The 25,154-nt window shown below is 65.0% G+C and overlaps 1 long non-coding RNA gene, 15 other non-coding genes and 1 pseudogene across 17 annotated transcripts; 16 read left to right on the forward strand and 1 right to left on the reverse strand.

Moving 5' to 3' along the window:
• The first annotated feature begins 251 nt into the window (after nt 1-251).
• On the forward strand, nt 252-338 carry LOC136588895 (small nucleolar SNORD12/SNORD106). The gene has a single exon (XR_010787694.1). It is a non-coding gene; the product is annotated as a small nucleolar SNORD12/SNORD106 (small nucleolar RNA).
• A 69-nt stretch (nt 339-407) lies between these two features.
• Nucleotides 408-25,154, forward strand: LOC136587851 (uncharacterized). 2 transcript variants are annotated; one of them, XR_010787507.1, is made up of 7 exons: nt 408-473; nt 2,814-2,877; nt 4,076-4,138; nt 4,899-4,962; nt 5,963-6,026; nt 24,136-24,199; nt 24,960-25,154. It is a non-coding gene; the product is annotated as an uncharacterized lncRNA (long non-coding RNA). The 2 variants fall into 2 exon arrangements; XR_010787508.1 differs by lacking the exon at nt 5,963-6,026 and adding an exon at nt 21,397-21,460.
• On the forward strand, nt 2,655-2,740 carry LOC136588912 (small nucleolar SNORD12/SNORD106). Its single transcript, XR_010787708.1, has one exon. It is a non-coding gene; the product is annotated as a small nucleolar SNORD12/SNORD106 (small nucleolar RNA).
• On the forward strand, nt 3,916-4,003 carry LOC136588911 (small nucleolar SNORD12/SNORD106). The gene has a single exon (XR_010787707.1). It is a non-coding gene; the product is annotated as a small nucleolar SNORD12/SNORD106 (small nucleolar RNA).
• Nucleotides 4,740-4,826, forward strand: LOC136588897 (small nucleolar SNORD12/SNORD106). The gene has a single exon (XR_010787695.1). It is a non-coding gene; the product is annotated as a small nucleolar SNORD12/SNORD106 (small nucleolar RNA).
• On the forward strand, nt 5,804-5,890 carry LOC136588898 (small nucleolar SNORD12/SNORD106). Its single transcript, XR_010787696.1, has one exon. It is a non-coding gene; the product is annotated as a small nucleolar SNORD12/SNORD106 (small nucleolar RNA).
• LOC136587792 (myelin-associated oligodendrocyte basic protein-like) lies at nt 6,730-13,008 on the reverse strand (annotated as a pseudogene).
• On the forward strand, nt 6,946-7,032 carry LOC136588899 (small nucleolar SNORD12/SNORD106). The gene has a single exon (XR_010787697.1). It is a non-coding gene; the product is annotated as a small nucleolar SNORD12/SNORD106 (small nucleolar RNA).
• On the forward strand, nt 8,188-8,274 carry LOC136588900 (small nucleolar SNORD12/SNORD106). The gene has a single exon (XR_010787698.1). It is a non-coding gene; the product is annotated as a small nucleolar SNORD12/SNORD106 (small nucleolar RNA).
• On the forward strand, nt 10,902-10,988 carry LOC136588907 (small nucleolar SNORD12/SNORD106). The gene has a single exon (XR_010787704.1). It is a non-coding gene; the product is annotated as a small nucleolar SNORD12/SNORD106 (small nucleolar RNA).
• LOC136588901 (small nucleolar SNORD12/SNORD106) lies at nt 13,239-13,325 on the forward strand. Its single transcript, XR_010787699.1, has one exon. It is a non-coding gene; the product is annotated as a small nucleolar SNORD12/SNORD106 (small nucleolar RNA).
• On the forward strand, nt 14,516-14,602 carry LOC136588903 (small nucleolar SNORD12/SNORD106). The gene has a single exon (XR_010787700.1). It is a non-coding gene; the product is annotated as a small nucleolar SNORD12/SNORD106 (small nucleolar RNA).
• Nucleotides 17,467-17,553, forward strand: LOC136588909 (small nucleolar SNORD12/SNORD106). The gene has a single exon (XR_010787705.1). It is a non-coding gene; the product is annotated as a small nucleolar SNORD12/SNORD106 (small nucleolar RNA).
• LOC136588910 (small nucleolar SNORD12/SNORD106) lies at nt 19,775-19,861 on the forward strand. Its single transcript, XR_010787706.1, has one exon. It is a non-coding gene; the product is annotated as a small nucleolar SNORD12/SNORD106 (small nucleolar RNA).
• Nucleotides 21,238-21,324, forward strand: LOC136588904 (small nucleolar SNORD12/SNORD106). Its single transcript, XR_010787701.1, has one exon. It is a non-coding gene; the product is annotated as a small nucleolar SNORD12/SNORD106 (small nucleolar RNA).
• On the forward strand, nt 23,977-24,063 carry LOC136588905 (small nucleolar SNORD12/SNORD106). The gene has a single exon (XR_010787702.1). It is a non-coding gene; the product is annotated as a small nucleolar SNORD12/SNORD106 (small nucleolar RNA).
• Nucleotides 24,796-24,882, forward strand: LOC136588906 (small nucleolar SNORD12/SNORD106). The gene has a single exon (XR_010787703.1). It is a non-coding gene; the product is annotated as a small nucleolar SNORD12/SNORD106 (small nucleolar RNA).

Raw genomic sequence — 25,154 nt, forward strand, 5'->3', positions numbered from 1 at the left:
GGGGGGGGAGAGCGGGAGTCGTTGGGTGTCGGGGGGGGGAGGCGGAGTCGTGGTGTCGGGGGGGGGGAGAGCGGGAGTCGTTGGGTGTCGGGGGGGGGGGGAGAGCGGGAGTCGTTGGGTGTCGGGGGGGGGGGGGGGAGAGCGGGAGTCGTTGGGTGTCGGGGGGGGGGGGGAGAGCGGGAGTCGTTGGGTGTCGGGGGGGGGGAGTGGGAGGAGTTAGCCGGGGGGGGGGGATGGAGTTGCACGCTTCAGCCGCTGTACATGATGACAGAACTTTTTTCCCCATCAGAACGACCCTGATGATTCTCGCTAATTAGCCAGTCTGTCTGATGCGCTGCGGGATTCGGCCCTGGTGGTTCTGGGGCCACGCAGGAACTTGTACATGACTCTTGGTTCTGTTTTATTGTCAGTGATGGCGTCTCATCTGGTGGCGGAGCTTGTGACGTGGAGGGCGGAGCTATAGACAAGAGCAGGTGAGTGCTGGGTTTGCTGTCAGCGGGAGTTGTTAGCTGTTATTGGGGGGGGAGTGGGAGTCGTTAGTGTTTGGGGGGGGAGAGCGGGAGTCGTTAGCTGTTTGGGGGGAGAGCGGGAGTCGTTAGCTGGGGAGGGGAGAGAGCGGGAGTCGTTAGCTGGGGAGGGGAGAGAGCGGGAGTCGTTAGCTGGGGGGGAGAGAGCGGGAGTCGTTAGCTGGGGGGAGAGAGCGGGAGTCGTTAGCTGGGGGGGAGAGCGGGAGTCGTTAGCTGGGGGGGAGAGCGGGAGTCGTTAGCTGGGGGGGAGAGCGGGAGTCGTTAGCTGGGGGGAGAGCGGGAGTCGTTAGCTGTTTGGGGGGAGAGCGGGAGTCGTTAGCTGTTTGGGGGGAGAGCGGGAGTCGTTAGCTGGGGAGGGGAGAGAGCGGGAGTCGTTAGCTGGGGAGGGGAGAGAGCGGGAGTCGTTAGCTGGGGAGGGGAGGAGAGCGGGAGTCGTTAGCTGTTTGGGGGGGGAGCGGCAGTCGTTAGCTGTTTGGGGGGGGGAGAGCGGGAGTCGTTAGCTGGGGGGGAGAGAGCGGGAGTCGTTAGCTGGGGGGAGAGAGCGGGAGTCGTTAGCTGGGGGGAGAGAGCGGGAGTCGTTAGCTGGGGGGGAGAGAGCGGGAGTCGTTAGCTGGGGGGAGAGAGCGGGAGTCGTTAGCTGGGGGGAGAGAGCGGGAGTCGTTAGCTGGGGGGGAGAGAGCGGGAGTCGTTAGCTGGGGGGGAGAGAGCGGGAGTCGTTAGCTGGGGGGGAGAGAGCGGGAGTCGTTAGCTGGGGGGGAGAGAGCGGGAGTCGTTAGCTGGGGGGGAGAGAGCGGGAGTCGTTAGCTGGGGGGGAGAGAGCGGGAGTCGTTAGCTGGGGGGGAGAGAGCGGGAGTCGTTAGCTGGGGGGGAGAGAGCGGGAGTCGTTAGCTGGGGGGAGAGAGCGGGAGTCGTTAGCTGGGGGGGAGAGAGCGGGAGTCGTTAGCTGGGGGGGAGAGAGCGGGAGTCGTTAGCTGGGGGGGAGAGAGCGGGAGTCGTTAGCTGGGGGGGAGAGAGCGGGAGTCGTTAGCTGGGGGGGAGAGAGCGGGAGTCGTTAGCTGGGGGGGAGAGAGCGGGAGTCGTTAGCTGGGGGGGAGAGAGCGGGAGTCGTTAGCTGGGGGGGAGAGAGCGGGAGTCGTTAGCTGGGGGGGAGAGAGCGGGAGTCGTTAGCTGGGGGGGAGAGAGCGGGAGTCGTTAGCTGGGGGGGAGAGAGCGGGAGTCGTTAGCTGGGGGGGAGAGAGCGGGAGTCGTTAGCTGGGGGGGAGAGAGCGGGAGTCGTTAGCTGGGGGGGAGAGAGCGGGAGTCGTTAGCTGGGGGGGAGAGAGCGGGAGTCGTTAGCTGGGGGGGAGAGAGCGGGAGTCGTTAGCTGGGGGGGAGAGAGCGGGAGTCGTTAGCTGGGGGGGGGAGAGCGGGAGTCGTTAGCTGGGGGGGGAGAGAGCGGGAGTCGTTAGCTGGGGGGGGAGAGAGCGGGAGTCGTTAGCTGGGGGGGGAGAGAGCGGGAGTCGTTAGCTGGGGGGGGAGAGAGCGGGAGTCGTTAGCTGGGGGGGGAGAGAGCGGGAGTCGTTAGCTGGGGGGGGAGAGAGCGGGAGTCGTTAGCTGGGGAGGGAGAGAGCGGGAGTCGTTAGCTGGGGCGGGAGAGAGCGGGAGTCGTTAGCTGGGGCGGGGAGAGAGCGGGAGTCGTTAGCTGGGGGGGAGAGAGCGGGAGTCGTTAGCTGGGGGGAGAGAGCGGGAGTCGTTAGCTGGGGGGGAGAGAGCTGGAGTCGTTAGCTGGGGGGGGAGAGAGCGGGAGTCGTTAGCTGGGGGGGGAGAGCGGGAGTCGTTAGCTGTTTGGGGGAGAGAGCGGGAGTCGTTAGCTGTTTGGGGGGGGGAGCGGGAGTCGTTAGCTGTTTGGGGGGGGAGCGGGAGTCGTTAGCTGTTTGGGGGGGGGAGCGGGAGTCGTTAGCTGTTTGGGGGGGGAGCGGGAGTCGTTAGCTGTTTGGGGGGGGGAGAGCGGGAGTCGTTAGCTGTTGGGGGGGGAGAGCGGGAGTCGTTAGCTGTTTGGGGGGGGAGAGCGGGAGTCGTTAGCTTTTTTGGGGGGGGAGGGAGAAGTTAGCCGGGGGGGGGGGGGGGGGGATGGAGTTGCACGCTTCAGCCGCTGTACATGATGACAGAACTTTTTTCCCATCAGAACGACCCTGATGATTCTCGCTAATTAGCCAGTCTGTCTGATGCGCTGCGGGATTCGGCCCCTGGTGGTTCTGGGGCCACGCAGGAACTTGTACATGACTCTTGTTTCTGTTTTATTGTCAGTGATGGCATCTCATCTGGTGGGCGGAGCTAGTGACGTGGAGGGCGGAGCTATAGACAAGAGCAGGTGAGTGCTGGGTTTGCTGTCAGTGGGACTCATTAGCTGTTATTGGGGGAGTGTTGGGGGGGCGGGAGTCGTCGGCTGTGTTGGGGGGCGGGAGTCGTCGGCTGTGTTGGGGGGGGGGGCGGGAGTCGTCGGCTGTGTTGGGGGGGGGGGGGCGGGGAGTCGTCGGCTGTGTTGGGGGGGGGGCGGGAGTCGTCGGCTGTGTTGGGGGGGGGGGCGGGAGTCGTCGGCTGTGTTGGGGGGGGGGGCGGGAGTCGTCGGCTGTGTTGGGGGGGGGGCGGGAGTCGTCGGCTGTGTTGGGGGGGGGGGCGGGAGTCGTCGGCTGTGTTGGGGGGGGGGCGGGAGTCGTCGGCTGTGTTGGGGGGGGGCGGGAGTCGTCGGCTGTGTTGGGGGGGGGGCGGGAGTCGTCGGCTGTGTTGGGGGGGGGGCGGGAGTCGTCGGCTGTGTTTGGGGGGGGCGGGAGTCGTCGGCTGTGTTGGGGGGGGGGGGGGCGGGAGTCGTCGGCTGTGTTGGGGGGGGGGGGCGGGAGTCGTCGGCTGTGTTGGGGGGGGGGCGGGAGTCGTCGGCTGTGTTGGGGGGGGGGGGCGGGAGTCGTCGGCTGTGTTGGGGGGGGGGGGGCGGGAGTCGTCGGCTGTGTTGGGGGGGGGGGGCGGGAGTCGTCGGCTGTGTTGGGGGGGGGGGCGGGAGTCGTCGGCTGTGTTGGGGGGGGGGGCGGGAGTCGTCGGCTGTGTTGGGGGGGACGGGCGGGAGTCGTCGGCTGTGTTGGGGGGGACGGGCGGGAGTCGTCGGCTGTGTTGGGGGGGACGGGCGGGAGTCGTCGGCTGTGTTGGGGGGGACGGGCGGGAGTCGTCGGCTGTGTTGGGGGGGGACGGGCGGGAGTCGTTGGCTGTGTTGGGGGGTGGGAGAGCTGGGGCTGCTCGCCGTAGGTGGTGGTGGTCCCGTGAGCTGCTCGCTATTATGGAGGGGGGGAGCTGGAGTCGTTGGCTATTATGAAGGGGGTGGGGGGAGAGCTGGTGGTGGTCCCGGGGGCTGCTCGCCGCGGCCGCTGTACATGATGACAGAACTTTTTTTCCCCATCAGAACGACCCTGATGATTCTCGCTAATTAGCCAGTCTGTCTGATGCGCTGCGGGATTCGGCCCTGGTGGTTCTGGGGCCACGCAGGAACTTGTACATGACTCTTGTTTCTGTTTTATTGTCAGTGATGGCATCTCATCTGGTGGGCGGAGCTAGTGACGTGTTGGGGGAGCTATAGACATGAGCAGGTGAGTGCTGGGTTTGCGGTCAGTGGTGTCGGGGGGGGGGGGGTGGAGAGTGGGAGTCGTTAGCTGTCGGGGGGCGGGAGCGGGAGTCGTTAGCTGTCGGGGGGCGGGAGCGGGAGTCGTTAGCTGTCGGGGGGGAGAGCGGGAGTCGTTAGCTGTCGGGGGGGGAGAGCGGGAGTCGTTAGCTGTCGGGGGGGAGAGCGGGAGTCGTTAGCTGTCGGGGGGGGAGAGCGGGAGTCGTTAGCTGTCGGGGGGGGAGAGCGGGAGTCGTTAGCTGTCGGGGGGGGAGAGCGGGAGTCGTTAGCTGTCGGGGGGGGAGAGCGGGAGTCGTTAGCTGTCGGGGGGGGAGAGCGGGAGTCGTTAGCTGTCGGGGGGGAGAGCGGGAGTCGTTAGCTGTCGGGGGGGGAGAGCGGGAGTCGTTAGCTGTCGGGGGGGGAGAGCGGGAGTCGTTAGCTGTCGGGGGGGGAGAGCGGGAGTCGTTAGCTGTCGGGGGGGGAGAGCGGGAGTCGTTAGCTGTCGGGGGGGGAGAGCGGGAGTCGTTAGCTGTCGGGGGGTTGGGGAGTGGGAGGAGTTAGCCGGGGGGGGGATGGAGTTGCACGCTTCAGCCGCTGTACATGATGACAGAACTTTTTTCCCCATCAGAACGACCCTGATGATTCTCGCTAATTAGCCAGTCTGTCTGATGCGCTGCGGGATTCGGCCCTGGTGGTTCTGGGGCCACGTAGGAACTTGTACATGACTCTTGTTTCTGTTTTATTGTCAGTGATGGCATCTCATCTGGTGGGCGGAGCTAGTGACGTGGAGGGCGGAGCTATAGACATGAGCAGGTGAGTGCTGGGTTTGCTGTCAGTGGGCCTCATTAGCTGTTATTGGGGCAGTGTTGGGGGGGGGGGGGGCGGGAGTCGTCGGCTGTGTTGGGGGGGGGGCGGGAGTCGTCGGCTGTGTTGGGGGGGGGGCGGGAGTCGTCGGCTGTGTTGGGGGGGGGGCGGGAGTCGTCGGCTGTGTTGGGGGGGGGGCGGGAGTCGTCGGCTGTGTTGGGGGGGGGGCGGGAGTCGTCGGCTGTGTTGGAGGGGGGCGGGAGTCGTCGGCTGTGTTGGGGGGGGGCGGGAGTCGTCGGCTGTGTTGGGGGGGGGGGCGGGAGTCGTCTGCTGTGTTGGGGGGGGCGGCGGGAGTCGTCGGCTGTGTTGGGGGGGGGCGGCGGGAGTCGTCGGCTGTGTTGGGGGAGGCGGCGGGAGTCGTCGGCTGTGTTGGGGGGGGGCGGCGGGAGTCGTCGGCTGTGTTGGGGGGGGGGCGGCGGGAGTCGTCGGCTGTGTTGGGGGGGGGGGCGGCGGGAGTCGTCGGCTGTGTTGGGGGGGGGGGCGGCGGGAGTCGTCGGCTGTGTTGGGGGGGGGCGGCGGGAGTCGTTAGCTGTCGGGGGGTGCGGGAGTCGTTAGCTGTCGGGGGGTGCGGGAGTCGTTAGCTGTCGGGGGGGGGAGCGGGAGTCGTTAGCTGTCGGGGGGGGGAGCGGGAGTCGTTAGCTGTCGGGGGGGAGAGCGGGAGTCGTTAGCTGTTTGGGGGGAGAGCGGGAGTCGTTAGCTGTTTGGGGGGGGAGAGCGGGAGTCGTTAGCTGTTTGGGGTTGGGAGGGAGAAGTTAGCCGGGGGGGGGGGGGGATGGAGTTGCACGCTTCAGCCGCTGTACATGATGACAGAACTTTTTTCCCCATCAGAACGACCCTGATGATTCTCGCTAATTAGCCAGTCTGTCTGATGCGCTGCGGGATTCGGCCCTGGTGGGTCTGGGGCCGCGCAGGAACTTATACATGACTCTTGTTTCTGTTTTATTGTCAGTGATGGCGTCTCATCTGGTGGGCGGAGCTAGTGACGTGGAGGGTGGAGCTATAGACATGAGCAGGTGAGTGCTGGGTTTGCTGTCAGTGGGCCTCATTAGCTGTTATTGGGGCAGTGTTGGGGGGGGGACGGGAGTCGTCGGCTGTGTTGGGGGGGGGCGGGAGTCGTCGGCTGTGTTGGGGGGGGGGCGGGAGTCGTCGGCTGTGTTGGGGGGGGGGGGCGGGAGTCGTCGGCTGTGTTGGGGGGGGGGGGCGGGAGTCGTCGGCTGTGTTGGGGGGGGGGGGCGGGAGTCGTCGGCTGTGTTGGGGGGGGGGGCGGGAGTCGTCGGCTGTGTTGGGGGGGGGGGGGAGTCGTCGGCTGTGTTGGGGGGGGGGGCGGGAGTCGTCGGCTGTGTTTGGGGGGGGGCGGGAGTCGTCGGCTGTGTTGGGGGGGGGCGGCGGGAGTCGTCGGCTGTGTTGGGGGGGGCGGCGGGAGTCGTCGGCTGTGTTGGGGGGGGGGCGGGAGTCGTCGGCTTTGTTGGGGGGGGGCGGGAGTCGTCGGCTGTGTTGGGGGGGGGGCGGGAGTCGTCGGCTGTGTTGGGGGGGGGGGGGCGGGAGTCGTCGGCTGTGTTGGGGGGGCGGCGGGAGTCGTCGGCTGTGTTGGGGGGGGGCGGCGGGAGTCGTCGGCTGTGTTGGGGGGGGGGGCGGCGGGGAGTCGTTAGCTGTCGGGGGGTGCGGGAGTCGTTAGCTGTCGGGGGGGTGCGGGAGTCGTTAGCTGTCGGGGGGGGTGCGGGAGTCGTTAGCTGTCGGGGGGTGCGGGAGTCGTTAGCTGTCGGGGGGGGTGCGGGAGTCGTTAGCTGTCGGGGGGGGAGCGGGAGTCGTTAGCTGTCGGGGGGGGAGCGGGAGTCGTTAGCTGTCGGGGGGGGAGCGGGAGTCGTTAGCTGTCGGGGGGGGGAGAGCGCGAGTCGTTAGCTGTCGGGGGGGGGGATGGAGTTGCACGCTTCAGCCGCTGTACATGATGACAGAACTTTTTTCCCCATCAGAACGACCCTGATGATTCTCGCTAATTAGCCAGTCTGTCTGATGCGCTGCGGGATTCGGCCCTGGTGGTTCTGGGGCCGCGCAGGAACTTGTACATGACTCTTGGTTCTGTTTTATTGTCAGTGATGGCGTCTCATCTGGTGGGCGGAGCTTGTGACGTGGAGGGCGGAGCTATAGACATGAGCAGGTGAGTGCTGGGTTTGCTGTCAATGGGAGTCGTTAGCTGTTGTTGCGGGGCGGGAGCAGGAGTCATTAGCTGTTTGGGGGGGGAGCGGGAGTCGTTAGCTGTTTGGGGGGGGAGAGAGCGGGAGTCGTTAGCTGTTTGGGGGGGAGAGAGCGGGAGTTGTTAGCTGTTTGGGGGGGAGAGAGCGGGAGTCGTTAGCTGTTTGGGGGGGAGAGAGCGGGAGTCGTTAGCTGTTTGGGGGGGAGAGAGCGGGAGTCGTTAGCTGTTTGGGGGGGAGAGAGCGGGAGTCGTTAGCTGTTTGGGGGGGAGAGAGCGGGAGTCGTTAGCTGTTTGGGGGGGAGAGCGGGAGTCGTTAGCTGTTTGGGGGGGAGAGCGGGAGTCGTTAGCTGTTTGGGGGGGAGAGCGGGAGTCGTTAGCTGTTTGGGGGGGGGGAGAGCGGGAGTCGTTAGCTGTTTGGGGGGGGGAGAGCGGGAGTCGTTAGCTGTTTGGGGGGGAGAGCGGGAGTCGTTAGCTGTTTGGGGGGGGAGAGCGGGAGTCGTTAGCTGTTTGGGGGGGGGGAGAGCTGGAGTCGTTAGCTGTTTGGGGGGGGGGAAAGATGGAGTCGTTAGCTGTTTGGGGGGGGGGAGCGGGAGTCGTTAGCTGTTTGGGGGGGGGGGAGAGCGGGAGTCGTTAGCTGTTTGGGGGGGGGAGAGCGGGAGTCGTTAGCTGTTTGGGGGGGGGGAGAGCGGGAATCGTTAGCTGTTTGGGGGGGGGAGAGCGGGAATCGTTAGCTGTTTGGGGGGGGGAGAGCGGGAATCGTTAGCTGTTTGGGGGGGGGAGAGCGGGAATCGTTAGCTGTTTGGGGGGGGGAGAGCGGGAGTCGTTAGCTGTTTGGGGGGGGAGAGCGGGTGTCGTTAGCTGTTTGGGGGGGGGGGGAGAGCGGGAGTCGTTAGTTGTTTGGGGGGTAGAGAGCCGGAGTCGTTAGCTGTTTGGGTGGGAAGGAGAAGTTAGCCGGGGGGGGGGGGATGGAGTTGCACGCTTCAGCCGCTGTACATGATGACAGAACTTTTTTCCCCATCAGAACGACCCTGATGATTCTCGCTAATTAGCCAGTCTGTCTGATGCGCTGCGGGATTCGGCCCTGGTGGTTCTGGGGCCACGCAGGAACTTGTACATGACTCTTGTTTCTGTTTTATTGTCAGTGATGGCGGCTCATCTGGTGGGCGGAGCTAGTGACGTGGAGGGCGGAGCTATAGACATGAGCAGGTGAGTGCTGGGTTTGCTGTCAGCGGGAGTCGTTAGCTGTTATGGGGGGAGCGGGAGTCGTTAGCTGTTATGGGGGGAGCGGGAGTCGTTAGCTGTTATGGGGGGAGCGGGAGTCGTTAGCTGTTATGGGGGAGAGCGGGAGTCGTTAGCTGTTTGGGGGGGGGGGAGAGCGGGAGTCGTTAGCTGTTATGGGGGGTAGAGCGGGAGTCGTTAGCTGTTATGGGGGGGGGGAGAGCGGGAGTCGTTAGCTGTTTGGGGGGGGAGAGAGCGGGAGTCGTTAGCTGTTTGGGGGGGGAGAGAGCGGGAGTCGTTAGCTGTTTGGGGGGGGAGAGAGCGGGAGTCGTTAGCTGTTTGCGGGGGGAGAGAGCGGGAGTCGTTAGCTGTTTGCGGGGGGAGAGAGCGGGAGTCGTTAGCTGTTTGCGGGGGGGGAGAGAGCGGGAGTCGTTAGCTGTTTGGGGGGGGGGAGAGCGGGAGTCGTTAGCTGTTTGCGGGGGGAGAGAGCGGGAGTCGTTAGCTGTTTGCGGGGGGAGAGAGCGGGAGTCGTTAGCTGTTTGCGGGGGGAGAGAGCGGGAGTCGTTAGCTGTTTGCGGGGGGAGAGAGCGGGAGTCGTTAGCTGTTTGCGGGGGGAGAGAGCGGGAGTCGTTAGCTGTTTGCGGGGGGAGAGAGCGGGAGTCGTTAGCTGTTTGCGGGGGGAGAGAGCGGGAGTCGTTAGCTGTTTGCGGGGGGAGAGAGCGGGAGTCGTTAGCTGTTTGCGGGGGGAGAGAGCGGGAGTCGTTAGCTGTTTGCGGGGGGAGAGAGCGGGAGTCGTTAGCTGTTTGCGGGGGGAGAGAGCGGGAGTCGTTAGCTGTTTGCGGGGGGAGAGAGCGGGAGTCGTTAGCTGTTTGCGGGGGGAGAGAGCGGGAGTCGTTAGCTGTTTGCGGGGGGAGAGAGCGGGAGTCGTTAGCTGTTTGCGGGGGGAGAGAGCGGGAGTCGTTAGCTGTTTGCGGGGGGAGAGAGCGGGAGTCGTTAGCTGTTTGCGGGGGGAGAGAGCGGGAGTCGTTAGCTGTTTGCGGGGGAGAGAGCGGGAGTCGTTAGCTGTTTGCGGGGGGAGAGAGCGGGAGTCGTTAGCTGTTTGCGGGGGGAGAGAGCGGGAGTCGTTAGCTGTTTGCGGGGGGAGAGAGCGGGAGTCGTTAGCTGTTTGCGGGGGGAGAGAGCGGGAGTCGTTAGCTGTTTGCGGGGGGAGAGAGCGGGAGTCGTTAGCTGTTTGCGGGGGGAGAGAGCGGGAGTCGTTAGCTGTTTGCGGGGGGAGAGAGCGGGAGTCGTTAGCTGTTTGCGGGGGGAGAGAGCGGGAGTCGTTAGCTGTTTGCGGGGGGAGAGAGCGGGAGTCGTTAGCTGTTTGCGGGGGGAGAGAGCGGGAGTCGTTAGCTGTTTGCGGGGGGAGAGAGCGGGAGTCGTTAGCTGTTTGCGGGGGGAGAGAGCGGGAGTCGTTAGCTGTTTGCGGGGGGAGAGAGCGGGAGTCGTTAGCTGTTTGCGGGGGGAGAGAGCGGGAGTCGTTAGCTGTTTGCGGGGGGAGAGAGCGGGAGTCGTTAGCTGTTTGCGGGGGGAGAGAGCGGGAGTCGTTAGCTGTTTGCGGGGGGAGAGAGCGGGAGTCGTTAGCTGTTTGCGGGGGGAGAGAGCGGGAGTCGTTAGCTGTTTGCGGGGGGAGAGAGCGGGAGTCGTTAGCTGTTTGCGGGGGGAGAGAGCGGGAGTCGTTAGCTGTTTGCGGGGGGAGAGAGCGGGAGTCGTTAGCTGTTTGCGGGGGGAGAGAGCGGGAGTCGTTAGCTGTCGGGGGGGAGAGCGGGAGTCGTTAGCTGTCGGGGGGGGAGAGCGGGAGTCGTTAGCTGTCGGGGGGGGGAGAGCGGGAGTCGTTAGCTGTCGGGGGGGGGAGAGCGGGAGGCGTTAGCTGTCGGGGGGGGGAGAGCGGGAGGCGTTAGCTGTCGGGGGGGGAGAGCGGGAGTCGTTAGCTGTCGGGGGGGGGAGAGCGGGAGTCGTTAGCTGTCGGGGGGGGGAGAGCGGGAGTCGTTAGCTGTCGGGGGGGGGGGAGAGCGGGAGTCGTTAGCTGTCGGGGGGGGGAGAGCGGGAGTCGTTAGCTGTCGGGGGGGGAGAGCGGGAGTCGTTAGCTGTCGGGGGGGGGGAGAGCGGGAGTCGTTAGCTGTCGGGGGGGAGAGCGGGAGTCGTTAGCTGTCGGGGGGGAGAGCGGGAGTCGTTAGCTGTCGGGGGGGAGAGCGGGAGTCGTTAGCTGTCGGGGGGGAGAGCGGGAGTCGTTAGCTGTCGGGGGGGGAGAGCGGGAGTCGTTAGCTGTCGGGGGGGGGAGAGCGGGAGTCGTTAGCTGTCGGGGGGGGAGAGCGGGAGTCGTTAGCTGTCGGGGGGGGGAGCGGGAGGAGTTAGCTGTCGGGGGGGGGGGAGCGGGAGGAGTTAGCTGTCGGGGGGGGAGTGGGAGGAGTTAGGGGGGGGGATGGAGTTGCACGCTTCAGCCGCTGTACATGATGACAGAACTTTTTTCCCCCTCAGAACGACCCTGATGATTCTCGCTAATTAGCCAGTCTGTCTGATGCGCTGCGGGATTCGGCCCTGGTGGTTCTGGGGCCGCGCAGGAACTTGTACATGACTCTTGGTTCTGTTTTATTGTCAGTGATGGCGTCTCATCTGGTGGGCGGAGCTTGTGACGTGGAGGGCGGAGCTATAGACATGAGCAGGTGAGTGCTGGGTTTGCTGTCAATGGGAGTCGTTAGCTGTTGCGGGGCGGGAGCAGGAGTCATTAGCTGTTTGGGGAGGGGGAGCGGGAGTCGTTAGCTGTTTGGGGGGGGAGAGCGGGAGTCGTTAGCTGTTTGGGGGGGAGAGAGCGGGAGTCGTTAGCTGTTTGGGGGGGAGAGAGCGGGAGTCGTTAGCTGTTTGGGGGGGAGAGAGCGGGAGTCGTTAGCTGTTTGGGGGGGAGAGAGCGGGAGTCGTTAGCTGTTTGGGGGGGAGAGCGGGAGTCGTTAGCTGTTTGGGGGGGGGGGAGAGCGGGAGTCGTTAGGTGTCGGGGGGGGGGGAGAGCGGGAGTCGTTAGCTGTTTGGGGGGGGAGAGCGGGAGTCGTTAGCTGTTTGGGGGGGGAGAGCGGGAGTCGTTAGCTGTTTGGGGGGGGGAGAGCTGGAGTCGTTAGCTGTTATGGGGGGAGCTGGAGTCGTTAGCTGTTATGGGGGGAGCTGGAGTCGTTAGCTGTTATGGGGGGAGCTGGAGTCGTTAGCTGTTATGGGGGGAGCGGGAGTCGTTAGCTGTTATGGGGGGAGCGGGAGTCGTTAGCTGTTATGGGGGGAGAGCGGGAGTCGTTAGCTGTTATGGGGGAGAGCGGGAGTCGTTAGCTGTTATGGGGGGGGAGCGGGAGTCGTTAGCTGTTATGGGGGGGGAGAGCGGAAGTCGTTAGCTGTTATGGGGGGGGAGAGCGGGAGTCGTTAGCTGTTATGGGGGGGAGCGGGAGTCGTTAGCTGTTATGGGGGGGGAGCGGGAGTCGTTAGCTGTTATGGGGGGGAGCGGGAGTCGTTAGGTGTCGGGGGGGAGAGCAGGAGTCGTTAGGTGTCGGGGGGGAGAGCGGGAGTCGTTAGGTGTCGGGGGGGAGAGCGGGAGTCGTTAGGTGTCGGGGGGAGAGCGGGAGTCGTTAGGTGTCGGGGGGGAGAGCGGGAGTCGTTAGGTGTCGGGGGGGAGAGCGGGAGTCGTTAGGTGCCGGGGGGGGAGAGCGGGAGTCGTTAGCTGTCGGGGGGGAGAGCGGGAGTCGTTAGCTGTCGGGGGGGAGAGCGGGAGTCGTTAGCTGTCGGGGGGGAGAGCGGGAGTCGTTAGCTGTCGGGGGGGAGAGCGGGAGTCGTTAGCTGTCGGGGGGGAGAGCGGGAGTCGTTAGCTGTCGGGGGGGAGAGCGGGAGTCGTTAGCTGTCGGGGGGGAGAGCGGGAGTCGTTAGCTGTCGGGGGGAGAGCGGGAGTCGTTAGCTGTCGGGGGGGAGAGCGGGAGTCGTTAGCTGTCGGGGGGGAGAGCGGGAGTCGTTAGCTGTCGGGGGGGGAGAGCGGGAGTCGTTAGCTGTCGGGGGGGAGAGCGGGAGTCGTTAGCTGTCGGGGGGGAGAGCGGGAGTCGTTAGCTGTCGGGGGGGAGAGCGGGAGTCGTTAGCTGTCGGGGGGGAGAGCGGGAGTCGTTAGCTGTCGGGGGGGAGAGCGGGAGTCGTTAGCTGTCGGGGGGGAGAGCGGGAGTCGTTAGCTGTCGGGGGGGAGAGCGGGAGTCGTTAGCTGTCGGGGGGGAGAGCGGGAGTCGTTAGCTGTCGGGGGGGAGAGCGGGAGTCGTTAGCTGTCGGGGGGGAGAGCGGGAGTCGTTAGCTGTCGGGGGGGAGAGCGGGAGTCGTTAGCTGTCGGGGGGGAGAGCGGGAGTCGTTAGCTGTCGGGGGGGAGAGCGGGAGTCGTTAGCTGTCGGGGGGAGAGCGGGAGTCGTTAGCTGTCGGGGGGGAGAGCGGGAGTCGTTAGCTGTCGGGGGGGAGAGCGGGAGTCGTTAGCTGTCGGGGGGGAGAGCGGGAGTCGTTAGCTGTCGGGGGGGAGAGCGGGAGTCGTTAGCTGTCGGGGGGAGAGCGGGAGTCGTTAGCTGTCGGGGGGGGAGAGCGGGAGTCGTTAGCTGTCGGGGGGGGAGCGGGAGTCGTTAGCTGTCGGGGGGGGGGAGCGGGAGTCGTTAGCTGTCGGGGGGGGGGGGGAGCGGGAGGAGCTAGCTGTCGGGGGGGGGAGCGGGAGGAGTTAGCTGTCGGGGGGGGGAGTGGGAGGAGTTAGCCGGGGGGGGGGGGGGGGATGGAGTTGCACGCTTCAGCCGCTGTACATGATGACAGAACTTTTTTCCCCATCAGAACGACCCTGATGATTCTCGCTAATTAGCCAGTCTGTCTGATGCGCTGCGGGATTCGGCCCTGGTGGTTCTGGGGCCGCGCAGGAACTTGTACATGACTCTTGGTTCTGTTTTATTGTCAGTGATGGCGTCTCATCTGGTGGGCGGAGCTTGTGACGTGGAGGGCGGAGCTATAGACATGAGCAGGTGAGTGCTGGGTTTGCTGTCAATGGGAGTCGTTAGCTGTTGTTGCGGGGCGGGAGCAGGAGTCATTAGCTGTTTGGGGGGGGAGCGGGAGTCGTTAGCTGTTTGGGGGGGGAGAGAGCGGGAGTCGTTAGCTGTTTGGGGGGGAGAGAGCGGGAGTTGTTAGCTGTTTGGGGGGGAGAGAGCGGGAGTCGTTAGCTGTTTGGGGGGGAGAGAGCGGGAGTCGTTAGCTGTTTGGGGGGGAGAGAGCGGGAGTCGTTAGCTGTTTGGGGGGGAGAGAGCGGGAGTCGTTAGCTGTTTGGGGGGGAGAGAGCGGGAGTCGTTAGCTGTTTGGGGGGGAGAGAGCGGGAGTCGTTAGCTGTTTGGGGGGGAGAGCGGGAGTCGTTAGCTGTTTGGGGGGGGAGAGCGGGAGTCGTTAGCTGTTTGGGGGGGAGAGCGGGAGTCGTTAGCTGTTTGGGGGGGGGGGAGAGCGGGAGTCGTTAGCTGTTTGGGGGGGGGGAGAGCGGGAGTCGTTAGCTGTTTGGGGGGGAGAGCGGGAGTCGTTAGCTGTTTGGGGGGGAGAGCGGGAGTCGTTAGCTGTTTGGGGGGGGAGAGCGGGAGTCGTTAGCTGTTTGGGGGGGGGGAGAGCTGGAGTCGTTAGCTGTTTGGGGGGGGGGAAAGATGGAGTCGTTAGCTGTTTGGGGGGGGGGAGCGGGAGTCGTTAGCTGTTTGGGGGGGGGGGAGAGCGGGAGTCGTTAGCTGTTTGGGGGGGGGAGAGCGGGAGTCGTTAGCTGTTTGGGGGGGGGGAGAGCGGGAATCGTTAGCTGTTTGGGGGGGGGAGAGCGGGAATCGTTAGCTGTTTGGGGGGGGGAGAGCGGGAATCGTTAGCTGTTTGGGGGGGGGAGAGCGGGAGTCGTTAGCTGTTTGGGGGGGGGAGAGCGGGTGTCGTTAGCTGTTTGGGGGGGGGGGGGAGAGCGGGAGTCGTTAGTTGTTTGGGGGGTAGAGAGCCGGAGTCGTTAGCTGTTTGGGTGGGAAGGAGAAGTTAGCCGGGGGGGGGGGGATGGAGTTGCACGCTTCAGCCGCTGTACATGATGACAGAACTTTTTTCCCCATCAGAACGACCCTGATGATTCTCGCTAATTAGCCAGTCTGTCTGATGCGCTGCGGGATTCGGCCCTGGTGGTTCTGGGGCCACGCAGGAACTTGTACATGACTCTTGTTTCTGTTTTATTGTCAGTGATGGCGGCTCATCTGGTGGGCGGAGCTAGTGACGTGGAGGGCGGAGCTATAGACATGAGCAGGTGAGTGCTGGGTTTGCTGTCAGCGGGAGTCGTTAGCTGTTATGGGGGGAGCGGGAGTCGTTAGCTGTTATGGGGGGAGCGGGAGTCGTTAGCTGTTATGGGGGGAGCGGGAGTCGTTAGCTGTTATGGGGGAGAGCGGGAGTCGTTAGCTGTTTGGGGGGGGGGGGAGAGCGGGAGTCGTTAGCTGTTATGGGGGGTAGAGCGGGAGTCGTTAGCTGTTATGGGGGGGGGGAGAGCGGGAGTCGTTAGCTGTTTGGGGGGGGAGAGAGCGGGAGTCGTTAGCTGTTTGGGGGGGGAGAGAGCGGGAGTCGTTAGCTGTTTGGGGGGGGGAGAGAGCGGGAGTCGTTAGCTGTTTGCGGGGGGAGAGAGCGGGAGTCGTTAGCTGTTTGCGGGGGGAGAGAGCGGGAGTCGTTAGCTGTTTGCGGGGGGGGAGAGAGCGGGAGTCGTTAGCTGTTTGGGGGGGGGGGAGAGCGGGAGTCGTTAGCTGTTTGCGGGGGGAGAGAGCGGGAGTCGTTAGCTGTTTGCGGGGGGAGAGAGCGGGAGTCGTTAGCTGTTTGCGGGGGGAGAGAGCGGGAGTCGTTAGCTGTTTGCGGGGGGAGAGAGCGGGAGTCGTTAGCTGTTTGCGGGGGGAGAGAGCGGGAGTCGTTAGCTGTTTGCGGGGGGAGAGAGCGGGAGTCGTTAGCTGTTTGCGGGGGGAGAGAGCGGGAGTCGTTAGCTGTTTGCGGGGGGAGAGAGCGGGAGTCGTTAGCTGTTTGCGGGGGGAGAGAGCGGGAGTCGTTAGCTGTTTGCGGGGGGAGAGAGCGGGAGTCGTTAGCTGTTTGCGGGGGGAGAGAGCGGGAGTCGTTAGCTGTTTGCGGGGGGAGAGAGCGGGAGTCGTTAGCTGTTTGCGGGGGGAGAGAGCGGGAGTCGTTAGCTGTTTGCGGGGGGAGAGAGCGGGAGTCGTTAGCTGTTTGCGGGGGGAGAGAGCGGGAGTCGTTAGCTGTTTGCGGGGGGAGAGAGCGGGAGTCGTTAGCTGTTTGCGGGGGGAGAGAGCGGGAGTCGTTAGCTGTTTGCGGGGGGAGAGAGCGGGAGTCGTTAGCTGTTTGCGGGGGGAGAGAGCGGGAGTCGTTAGCTGTTTGCGGGGGGAGAGAGCGGGAGTCGTTAGCTGTTTGCGGGGGGAGAGAGCGGGAGTCGTTAGCTGTTTGCGGGGGGAGAGAGCGGGAGTCGTTAGCTGTTTGCGGGGGGAGAGAGCGGGAGTCGTTAGCTGTTTGCGGGGGGAGAGAGCGGGAGTCGTTAGCTGTTTGCGGGGGGAGAGAGCGGGAGTCGTTAGCTGTTTGCGGGGGGAGAGAGCGGGAGTCGTTAGCTGTTTGCGGGGGGAGAGAGCGGGAGTCGTTAGCTGTTTGCGGGGGGAGAGAGCGGGAGTCGTTAGCTGTTTGCGGGGGGAGAGAGCGGGAGTCGTTAGCTGTTTGCGGGGGGAGAGAGCGGGAGTCGTTAGCTGTTTGCGGGGGGAGAGAGCGGGAGTCGTTAGCTGTTTGCGGGGGGAGAGAGCGGGAGTCGTTAGCTGTTTGCGGGGGGAGAGAGCGGGAGTCGTTAGCTGTTTGCGGGGGGAGAGAGCGGGAGTCGTTAGCTGTTTGCGGGGGGAGAGAGCGGGAGTCGTTAGCTGTTTGCGGGGGGAGAGAGCGGGAGTCGTTAGCTGTTTGCGGGGGGAGAGAGCGGGAGTCGTTAGCTGTTTGCGGGGGGAGAGAGCGGGAGTCGTTAGCTGTTTGCGGGGGGAGAGAGCGGGAGTCGTTAGCTGTTTGCGGGGGGAGAGAGCGGGAGTCGTTAGCTGTTTGCGGGGGGAGAGAGCGGGAGTCGTTAGCTGTTTGCGGGGGGAGAGAGCGGGAGTCGTTAGCTGTTTGCGGGGGGAGAGAGCGGGAGTCGTTAGCTGTTTGCGGGGGGAGAGAGCGGGAGTCGTTAGCTGTTTGCGGGGGGAGAGAGCGGGAGTCGTTAGCTGTTTGCGGGGGGAGAGAGCGGGAGTCGTTAGCTGTTTGCGGGGGGAGAGAGCGGGAGTCGTTAGCTGTCGGGGGGGGAGAGCGGGAGTCGTTAGCTGTCGGGGGGGAGAGCGGGAGTCGTTAGCTGTCGGGGGGGGGAGAGCGGGAGTCGTTAGCTGTCGGGGGGGGGGAGAGCGGGAGGCGTTAGCTGTCGGGGGGGGGAGAGCGGGAGGCGTTAGCTGTCGGGGGGGGAGAGCGGGAGTCGTTAGCTGTCGGGGGGGGAGAGCGGGAGTCGTTAGCTGTCGGGGGGGGGGAGAGCGGGAGTCGTTAGCTGTCGGGGGGGGGGGAGAGCGGGAGTCGTTAGCTGTCGGGGGGGGGAGAGCGGGAGTCGTTAGCTGTCGGGGGGGGAGAGCGGGAGTCGTTAGCTGTCGGGGGGGGGAGAGCGGGAGTCGTTAGCTGTCGGGGGGGAGAGCGGGAGTCGTTAGCTGTCGGGGGGGAGAGCGGGAGTCGTTAGCTGTCGGGGGGGAGAGCGGGAGTCGTTAGCTGTCGGGGGGGAGAGCGGGAGTCGTTAGCTGTCGGGGGGGGAGAGCGGGAGTCGTTAGCTGTCGGGGGGGGGGAGAGCGGGAGTCGTTAGCTGTCGGGGGGGGAGAGCGGGAGTCGTTAGCTGTCGGGGGGGGGAGCGGGAGGAGTTAGCTGTCGGGGGGGGGGGGAGCGGGAGGAGTTAGCTGTCGGGGGGGGAGTGGGAGGAGTTAGGGGGGGGGATGGAGTTGCACGCTTCAGCCGCTGTACATGATGACAGAACTTTTTTCCCCCTCAGAACGACCCTGATGATTCTCGCTAATTAGCCAGTCTGTCTGATGCGCTGCGGGATTCGGCCCTGGTGGTTCTGGGGCCGCGCAGGAACTTGTACATGACTCTTGGTTCTGTTTTATTGTCAGTGATGGCGTCTCATCTGGTGGGCGGAGCTTGTGACGTGGAGGGCGGAGCTATAGACATGAGCAGGTGAGTGCTGGGTTTGCTGTCAATGGGAGTCGTTAGCTGTTGCGGGGCGGGAGCAGGAGTCATTAGCTGTTTGGGGAGGGGGAGCGGGAGTCGTTAGCTGTTTGGGGGGGGAGAGCGGGAGTCGTTAGCTGTTTGGGGGGGAGAGAGCGGGAGTCGTTAGCTGTTTGGGGGGGAGAGAGCGGGAGTCGTTAGCTGTTTGGGGGGGAGAGAGCGGGAGTCGTTAGCTGTTTGGGGGGGAGAGAGCGGGAGTCGTTAGCTGTTTGGGGGGGAGAGCGGGAGTCGTTAGCTGTTTGGGGGGGGGGGGAGAGCGGGAGTCGTTAGGTGTCGGGGGGGGGGGAGAGCGGGAGTCGTTAGCTGTTTGGGGGGGGGAGAGCGGGAGTCGTTAGCTGTTTGGGGGGGGAGAGCGGGAGTCGTTAGCTGTTTGGGGGGGGGAGAGCTGGAGTCGTTAGCTGTTATGGGGGGAGCTGGAGTCGTTAGCTGTTATGGGGGGAGCTGGAGTCGTTAGCTGTTATGGGGGGAGCTGGAGTCGTTAGCTGTTATGGGGGGAGCGGGAGTCGTTAGCTGTTATGGGGGGAGCGGGAGTCGTTAGCTGTTATGGGGGAGAGCGGGAGTCGTTAGCTGTTATGGGGGAGAGCGGGAGTCGTTAGCTGTTATGGGGGGGGAGCGGGAGTCGTTAGCTGTTATGGGGGGGGAGAGCGGAAGTCGTTAGCTGTTATGGGGGGGAGAGCGGGAGTCGTTAGCTGTTATGGGGGGGAGCGGGAGTCGTTAGCTGTTATGGGGGGGGAGCGGGAGTCGTTAGCTGTTATGGGGGGGAGCGGGAGTCGTTAGGTGTCGGGGGGGAGAGCAGGAGTCGTTAGGTGTCGGGGGGGAGAGCGGGAGTCGTTAGGTGTCGGGGGGGAGAGCGGGAGTCGTTAGGTGTCGGGGGGAGAGCGGGAGTCGTTAGGTGTCGGGGGGAGAGCGGGAGTCGTTAGGTGTCGGGGGGGAGAGCGGGAGTCGTTAGGTGCCGGGGGGGGAGAGCGGGAGTCGTTAGCTGTCGGGGGGGAGAGCGGGAGTCGTTAGCTGTCGGGGGGGAGAGCGGGAGTCGTTAGCTGTCGGGGGGGAGAGCGGGAGTCGTTAGCTGTCGGGGGGGAGAGCGGGAGTCGTTAGCTGTCGGGGGGGGAGAGCGGGAGTCGTTAGCTGTCGGGGGGGAGAGCGGGAGTCGTTAGCTGTCGGGGGGGAGAGCGGGAGTCGTTAGCTGTCGGGGGGGAGAGCGGGAGTCGTTAGCTGTCGGGGGGGAGAGCGGGAGTCGTTAGCTGTCGGGGGGGAGAGCGGGAGTCGTTAGCTGTCGGGGGGGAGAGCGGGAGTCGTTAGCTGTCGGGGGGGAGAGCGGGAGTCGTTAGCTGTCGGGGGGGAGAGCGGGAGTCGTTAGCTGTCGGGGGGGAGAGCGGGAGTCGTTAGCTGTCGGGGGGGAGAGCGGGAGTCGTTAGCTGTCGGGGGGGAGAGCGGGAGTCGTTAGCTGTCGGGGGGGAGAGCGGGAGTCGTTAGCTGTCGGGGGGGAGAGCGGGAGTCGTTAGCTGTCGGGGGGGAGAGCGGGAGTCGTTAGCTGTCGGGGGGGAGAGCGGGAGTCGTTAGCTGTCGGGGGGGAGAGCGGGAGTCGTTAGCTGTCGGGGGGGAGAGCGGGAGTCGTTAGCTGTCGGGGGGGAGAGCGGGAGTCGTTAGCTGTCGGGGGGAGAGCGGGAGTCGTTAGCTGTCGGGGGGGAGAGCGGGAGTCGTTAGCTGTCGGGGGGGGAGAGCGGGAGTCGTTAGCTGTCGGGGGGGAGAGCGGGAGTCGTTAGCTGTCGGGGGGGAGAGCGGGAGTCGTTAGCTGTCGGGGGGAGAGCGGGAGTCGTTAGCTGTCGGGGGGGGAGAGCGGGAGTCGTTAGCTGTCGGGGGGGGAGCGGGAGTCGTTAGCTGTCGGGGGGGGGGGAGCGGGAGTCGTTAGCTGTCGGGGGGGGGGGAGCGGGAGGAGCTAGCTGTCGGGGGGGGAGCGGGAGGAGTTAGCTGTCGGGGGGGGGAGTGGGAGGAGTTAGCCGGGGGGGGGGGGGGGGGATGGAGTTGCACGCTTCAGCCGCTGTACATGATGACAGAACTTTTTTCCCCATCAGAACGACCCTGATGGTTCTCGCTAATTAGCCAGTCTGTCTGATGCGCTGCGGGATTCGGCCCTGGTGGTTCTGGGGCCGCGCAGGAACTTGTACATGACTCTTGGTTCTGTTTTATTGTCAGTGATGGCGTCTCATCTGGTGGGCGGAGCTTGTGACGTGGAGGGCGGAGCTATAGACATGAGCAGGTGAGTGCTGGGTTTGCTGTCAATGGGAGTCGTTAGCTGTTGTTGCGGGGCGGGAGCAGGAGTCATTAGCTGTTTGGGGGGGGAGCGGGAGTCGTTAGCTGTTTGGGGGGGGAGAGAGCGGGAGTCGTTAGCTGTTTGGGGGGGAGAGCGGGAGTCGTTAGCTGTTTGGGGGGGGGGGAGAGCGGGAGTCGTTAGCTGTTTGGGGGGGGGGGGAGAGCGGGAGTCGTTAGCTGTTTGGGGGGGGGGGGAGAGCGGGAGTCGTTAGCTGTTTGGGGGGGGGGGAGAGCGGGAGTCGTTAGCTGTTTGGGGGGGGGGAGAGCGGGAGTCGTTAGCTGTTTGGGGGGGGGAGAGCGGGAGTCGTTAGCTGTTTGGGGGGGGGAGAGCGGGAGTCGTTAGCTGTTTGGGGGGGGGAGAGCGGGAGTCGTTAGCTGTTTGGGGGGGGAGAGCGGGAGTCGTTAGCTGTTTGGGGGGGGGAGAGCGGGAGTCGTTAGCTGTTTGGGGGGGGGGGAGAGCGGGAGTCGTTAGCTGTTTGGGGGGGGGGAGCGGGAGTCGTTAGCTGTTTGGGGGGGGGAGAGCGGGAGTCGTTAGCTGTTTGGGGGGGGGGAGAGCGGGAGTCGTTAGCTGTTTGGGGGGGGGGAGAGCGGGAGTCGTTAGCTGTTTGGGGGGGGGAGAGCGGGAGTCGTTAGCTGTTTGGGGGGGGGGAGAGCGGGAGTCGTTAGCTGTTTGGGGGGGGGGGAGAGCGGGAGTCGTTAGCTGTTTGGGGGGGGGAGAGCGGGAATCGTTAGCTGTTTGGGGGGGGGAGAGCGGGAATCGTTAGCTGTTTGGGGGGGGGAGAGCGGGAATCGTTAGCTGTTTGGGGGGGAGAGAGCGGGAGTCGTTAGCTGTTTGGGGGGGGAGAGAGCGGGAGTCGTTAGCTGTTTGGGGGGGGAGAGCGGGAGTCGTTAGCTGTTTGGGGGGGGGAGAGCGGGAGTCGTTAGCTGTTTGGGGGGGGGGGGGAGCGGGAGTCGTTAGCTGTTTGGGGGGGGGGAGCGGGAGTCGTTAGCTGTTTGGGGGGGGGAGAGCGGGAGTCATTAGCTGTTTGGGGGGGGGGGGGAGAGCGGGAGTCGTTAGCTGTTTGGGGGGGGGGGAGAGCGGGAGTCGTTAGCTGTTTGGGGGGGGGGGGAGAGCGGGAGTCGTTAGCTGTTTGGGGGGGAAGGAGAAGTTAGCCGGGGGGGGGGGGGATGTGGGGTTGCACGCTTCAGCCGCTGTACATGATGACAGAACTTTTTTCCCCATCAGAACGACCCTGATGATTCTCGCTAATTAGCCAGTCTGTCTGATGCGCTGCGGGATTCGGCCCTGGTGGTTCTGGGGCCACGCAGGAACTTGTACATGACTCTTGTTTCTGTTTTATTGTCAGTGATGGCGGCTCATCTGGTGGGCGGAGCTAGTGATGTGGAGGGCGGAGCTATAGACATGAGCAGGTGAGTGCTGGGTTTGCTGTCAGCGGGAGTCGTTAGCTGTTATGGGGGGAGCGGGAGTCGTTAGCTGTTATGGGGGAGAGCGGGAGTCGTTAGCTGTTTGGGGGGGGGAAGCAGGAGTCGTTAGCTGTTATGGGGGGGAGAGCGGGAGTCGTTAGCTGTTATGGGGGGGGAGAGCGGGAGTCGTTAGCTGCTATGGGGGGGGAGAGCGGGAGTCGTTAGCTGTTATGGGGGGGGAGAGCGGGAGTCGTTAGCTGTTATGGGGGGGGGGAGAGCGGGAGTCGTTAGCTGTTATGGGGGGGGAGAGCGGGAGTCGTTAGCTGTCATGGGGGGGGAGAGCGGGAGTCGTTAGCTGTCATGGGGGGGAGAGCGGGAGTCGTTAGCTGTCATGGGGGGGGGGAGAGCGGGAGTCGTTAGCTGTCATGGGGGGGGGGAGAGCGGGAGTCGTTAGCTGTTATGGGGGGGAGAGCGGGAGTCGTTAGCTGTTATGGGGGGAGAGCGGGAGTCGTTAGCTGTTATGGGGGGGGAGAGCGGGAGTCGTTAGCTGTTATGGGGGGGGAGAGCGGGAGTCGTTAGCTGTTATGGGGGGGGAGAGCGGGAGTCGTTAGCTGTTATGGGGGGGGAGAGCGGGAGTCGTTAGCTGTTATGGGGGGGGAGAGCGGGAGTCGTTAGCTGTTATGGGGGGGGAGAGCGGGAGTCGTTAGCTGTTATGGGGGGGGGAGAGCGGGAGTCGTTAGCTGTTATGGGGGGGGAGAGCGGGAGTCGTTAGCTGTTATGGGGGGGGAGAGCGGGAGCCGTTAGCTGTTATGGGGGGGGGAGAGCGGGAGCCGTTAGCTGTTATGGGGGGGGGAGAGCGGGAGCCGTTAGCTGTTATGGGGGGGGAGAGCGGGAGCCGTTAGCTGTTATGGGGGGGGAGAGCGGGAGCCGTTAGCTGTTATGGGGGGGGAGAGCGGGAGTCGTTAGCTGTTATGGGGGGGGGAGAGCGGGAGTCGTTAGCTGTTATGGGGGGGGAGAGCGGGAGTCGTTAGCTGTTATGGGGGGGAGAGCGGGAGTCGTTAGCTGTTATGGGGGGGGAGAGCGGGAGTCGTTAGCTGTTATGGGGGGGGAGAGCGGGAGTCGTTAGCTGTTATGGGGGGGGAGAGCGGGAGTCGTTAGCTGTTATGGGGGGGGGGGGAGAGCGGGAGTCGTTAGCTGTTATGGGGGGGGGAGCGGGAGTCGTTAGCTGTTATGGGGGGGAGAGCGGGAGTCGTTAGCTGTTATGGGGGGGAGAGCGGGAGTCGTTAGCTGTTATGGGGGGGGGGAGCGGGAGTCGTTAGCTGTTATGGGGGGGAGAGCGGGAGTCGTTAGCTGTTATGGGGGGGGGAGCGGGAGTCGTTAGCTGTTATGGGGGGGGGGAGCGGGAGTCGTTAGCTGTTATGGGGGGGGAGCGGGAGTCGTTAGCTGTTATGGGGGGGGAGCGGGAGTCGTTAGCTGTTTGGGGGGGAGCGGGAGTCGTTAGCTGTTTGGGCGGGGGGGAGCGGGAGTCGTTAGCTGGCGGGGGGGAGCGGGAGTCGTTAGCTGGCGGGGGGGCGGGAGTCGTTAGCTGGCGGGGGGGGCGGGAGTCGTTAGCTGGCGGGGGGGCGGGAGTCGTTAGCTGGCGGGGGGCGGGAGTCGTTAGCTGTCATAGGGGGGGGAGAGCGGGAGTCGTTAGCTGGCGGGGGGGGCGGGAGTCGTTAGCTGTCGGGGGGGCGGGAGTCGTTAGCTGTCGGGGGGGCGGGAGTCGTTAGCTGTCGGGGGGGCGGGAGTCGTTAGCTGTCGGGGGGGCGGGAGTCGTTAGCTGTCGGGGGGGCGGGAGTCGTTAGCTGTCGGGGGGGCGGGAGTCGTTAGCTGTCGGGGGGGCGGGAGTCGTTAGCTGTCGGGGGGGCGGGAGTCGTTAGCTGTCGGGGGGGCGGGAGTCGTTAGCTGTCGGGGGGCGGGAGTCGTTAGCTGTCGGGGGGGGCGGGAGTCGTTAGCTGTCGGGGGGGGCGGGAGTCGTTAGCTGTCGGGGGGCGGGAGTCGTTAGCTGTCATGGGGGGGGGAGAGCGGGAGTCGTTAGCTGTCATGGGGGGGAGAGCGGGAGTCGTTAGCTGTCATGGGGGGGGGAGAGCGGGAGTCGTTAGCTGTCATGGGGGGGGAGAGCGGGAGTCGTTAGCTGTCATGGGGGGGGAGAGCGGGAGTCGTTAGCTGTCATGGGGGGAGAGCGGGAATCGTTAGCTGTCATGGGGGGGGGGAGAGCGGGAGTCGTTAGCTGTTATGGGGGGTGGGGAGCGGGAGTCGTTAGCCGTTTGGGGTGGGGAGCGGGAGTCGTTAGCTGTTATGGGGGGGGGGGAGCGGGAGTCGTTAGCTGTTATGGGGGGGGAGCGGGAGTCGTTAGCTGTTATGGGGGGGGGGAGCGGGAGTCGTTAGCTGTTATGGGGGGGGGGGAGCTGGAGTCGTTAGCTGTTATGGGGGGTGGGGTGGGAGGATTAAGCCAGGGGGGGCGGATCGAGTTGCACGCTTCAGCCGCTGTACATGATGACAGAACTTTTTTCCCCATCAGAACGACCCTGATGATTCTCGCTAATTAGCCAGTCTGTCTGATGCGCTGCGGGATTCGGCCCTGGTGGTTCTGGGGCCACGCAGGAACTTGTACATGACTCTTGTTTCTGTTTTATTGTCAGTGATGGCGTCTCATCTGGTGGGCGGAGCTAGTGACCTGGAGGGCGGAGCTATAGACAAGAGCAGGTGAGTGCTGGGTTTGCTGTCAGCGGGAGTTGTTAGCTGTTATTGGGGGGGGAGTGGGAGTCGTTAGGTGTTTGGGGGGGGGGAGAGCGGGAGTCGTTAGCTGTTTGGGGGGAGAGCGGGAGTCGTTAGCTGGGGAGGGGAGAGAGCGGGAGTCGTTAGCTGGGGAGGGGAGAGAGCGGGAGTCGTTAGCTGGGGGGGAGAGAGCGGGAGTCGTTAGCTGGGGGGGAGAGAGCGGGAGTCGTTAGCTGGGGGGGAGAGAGCGGGAGTCGTTAGCTGGGGGGGAGAGAGCGGGAGTCGTTAGCTGGGGGGGAGAGCGGGAGTCGTTAGCTGTTTGGGGGGGGGGGAGAGCGGGAGTCGTTAGCTGTTATGGGGGGTGGGGGAGCGGGAGTCGTTAGCTGTTATGGGGGCTGGGGGAGCGGGAGTCGTTAGCTGTTATGGGGGGTGGGGGAGCGGGAGTCGTTAGCTGTTATGGGGGGTGGGGGAGCGGGAGTCGTTAGCTGTTATGGGGGGTGGGGGAGCGGGAGTCGTTAGCTGTTATGGGGGGGCGAGGGAGAAGTTAGCCGGGGGGGGGGGGGGGGGTGGAGTTGCACGCTTCAGCCGCTGTACATGATGACAGAACTTTTTTCCCCATCAGAACGACCCTGATGATTCTCGCTAATTAGCCAGTCTGTCTGATGCGCTGCGGGATTGGGCCCTGGCCGTTGTTGTGGGGGCCCGCTCTGCTTGTCGTAGGTGATGACTGAAGTTCTTTTTTCCCCAGCGGATCGATCTTAACCCCGTGCGGTCTGTTACGCTGAGTAGTGCCGTAGCGCTGGGGGACGTCTGCAGCCCGTCATAGCCTGTGTCCGTCTGATAGGGGGACGAGGTGAAGAATGAAACTCCAGCCCACTGACTGCACAACTGATGGCCACAAACCCGGAGGCTGACTACCTGCTGCTCCCTGCGAGGGGGTGCC

The sequence above is a fragment of the Eleutherodactylus coqui genome, chromosome 13 (genome assembly GCF_035609145.1).
Source record: "Eleutherodactylus coqui strain aEleCoq1 chromosome 13, aEleCoq1.hap1, whole genome shotgun sequence".
NCBI lineage: Eukaryota > Metazoa > Chordata > Amphibia > Anura > Eleutherodactylidae > Eleutherodactylus > Eleutherodactylus coqui.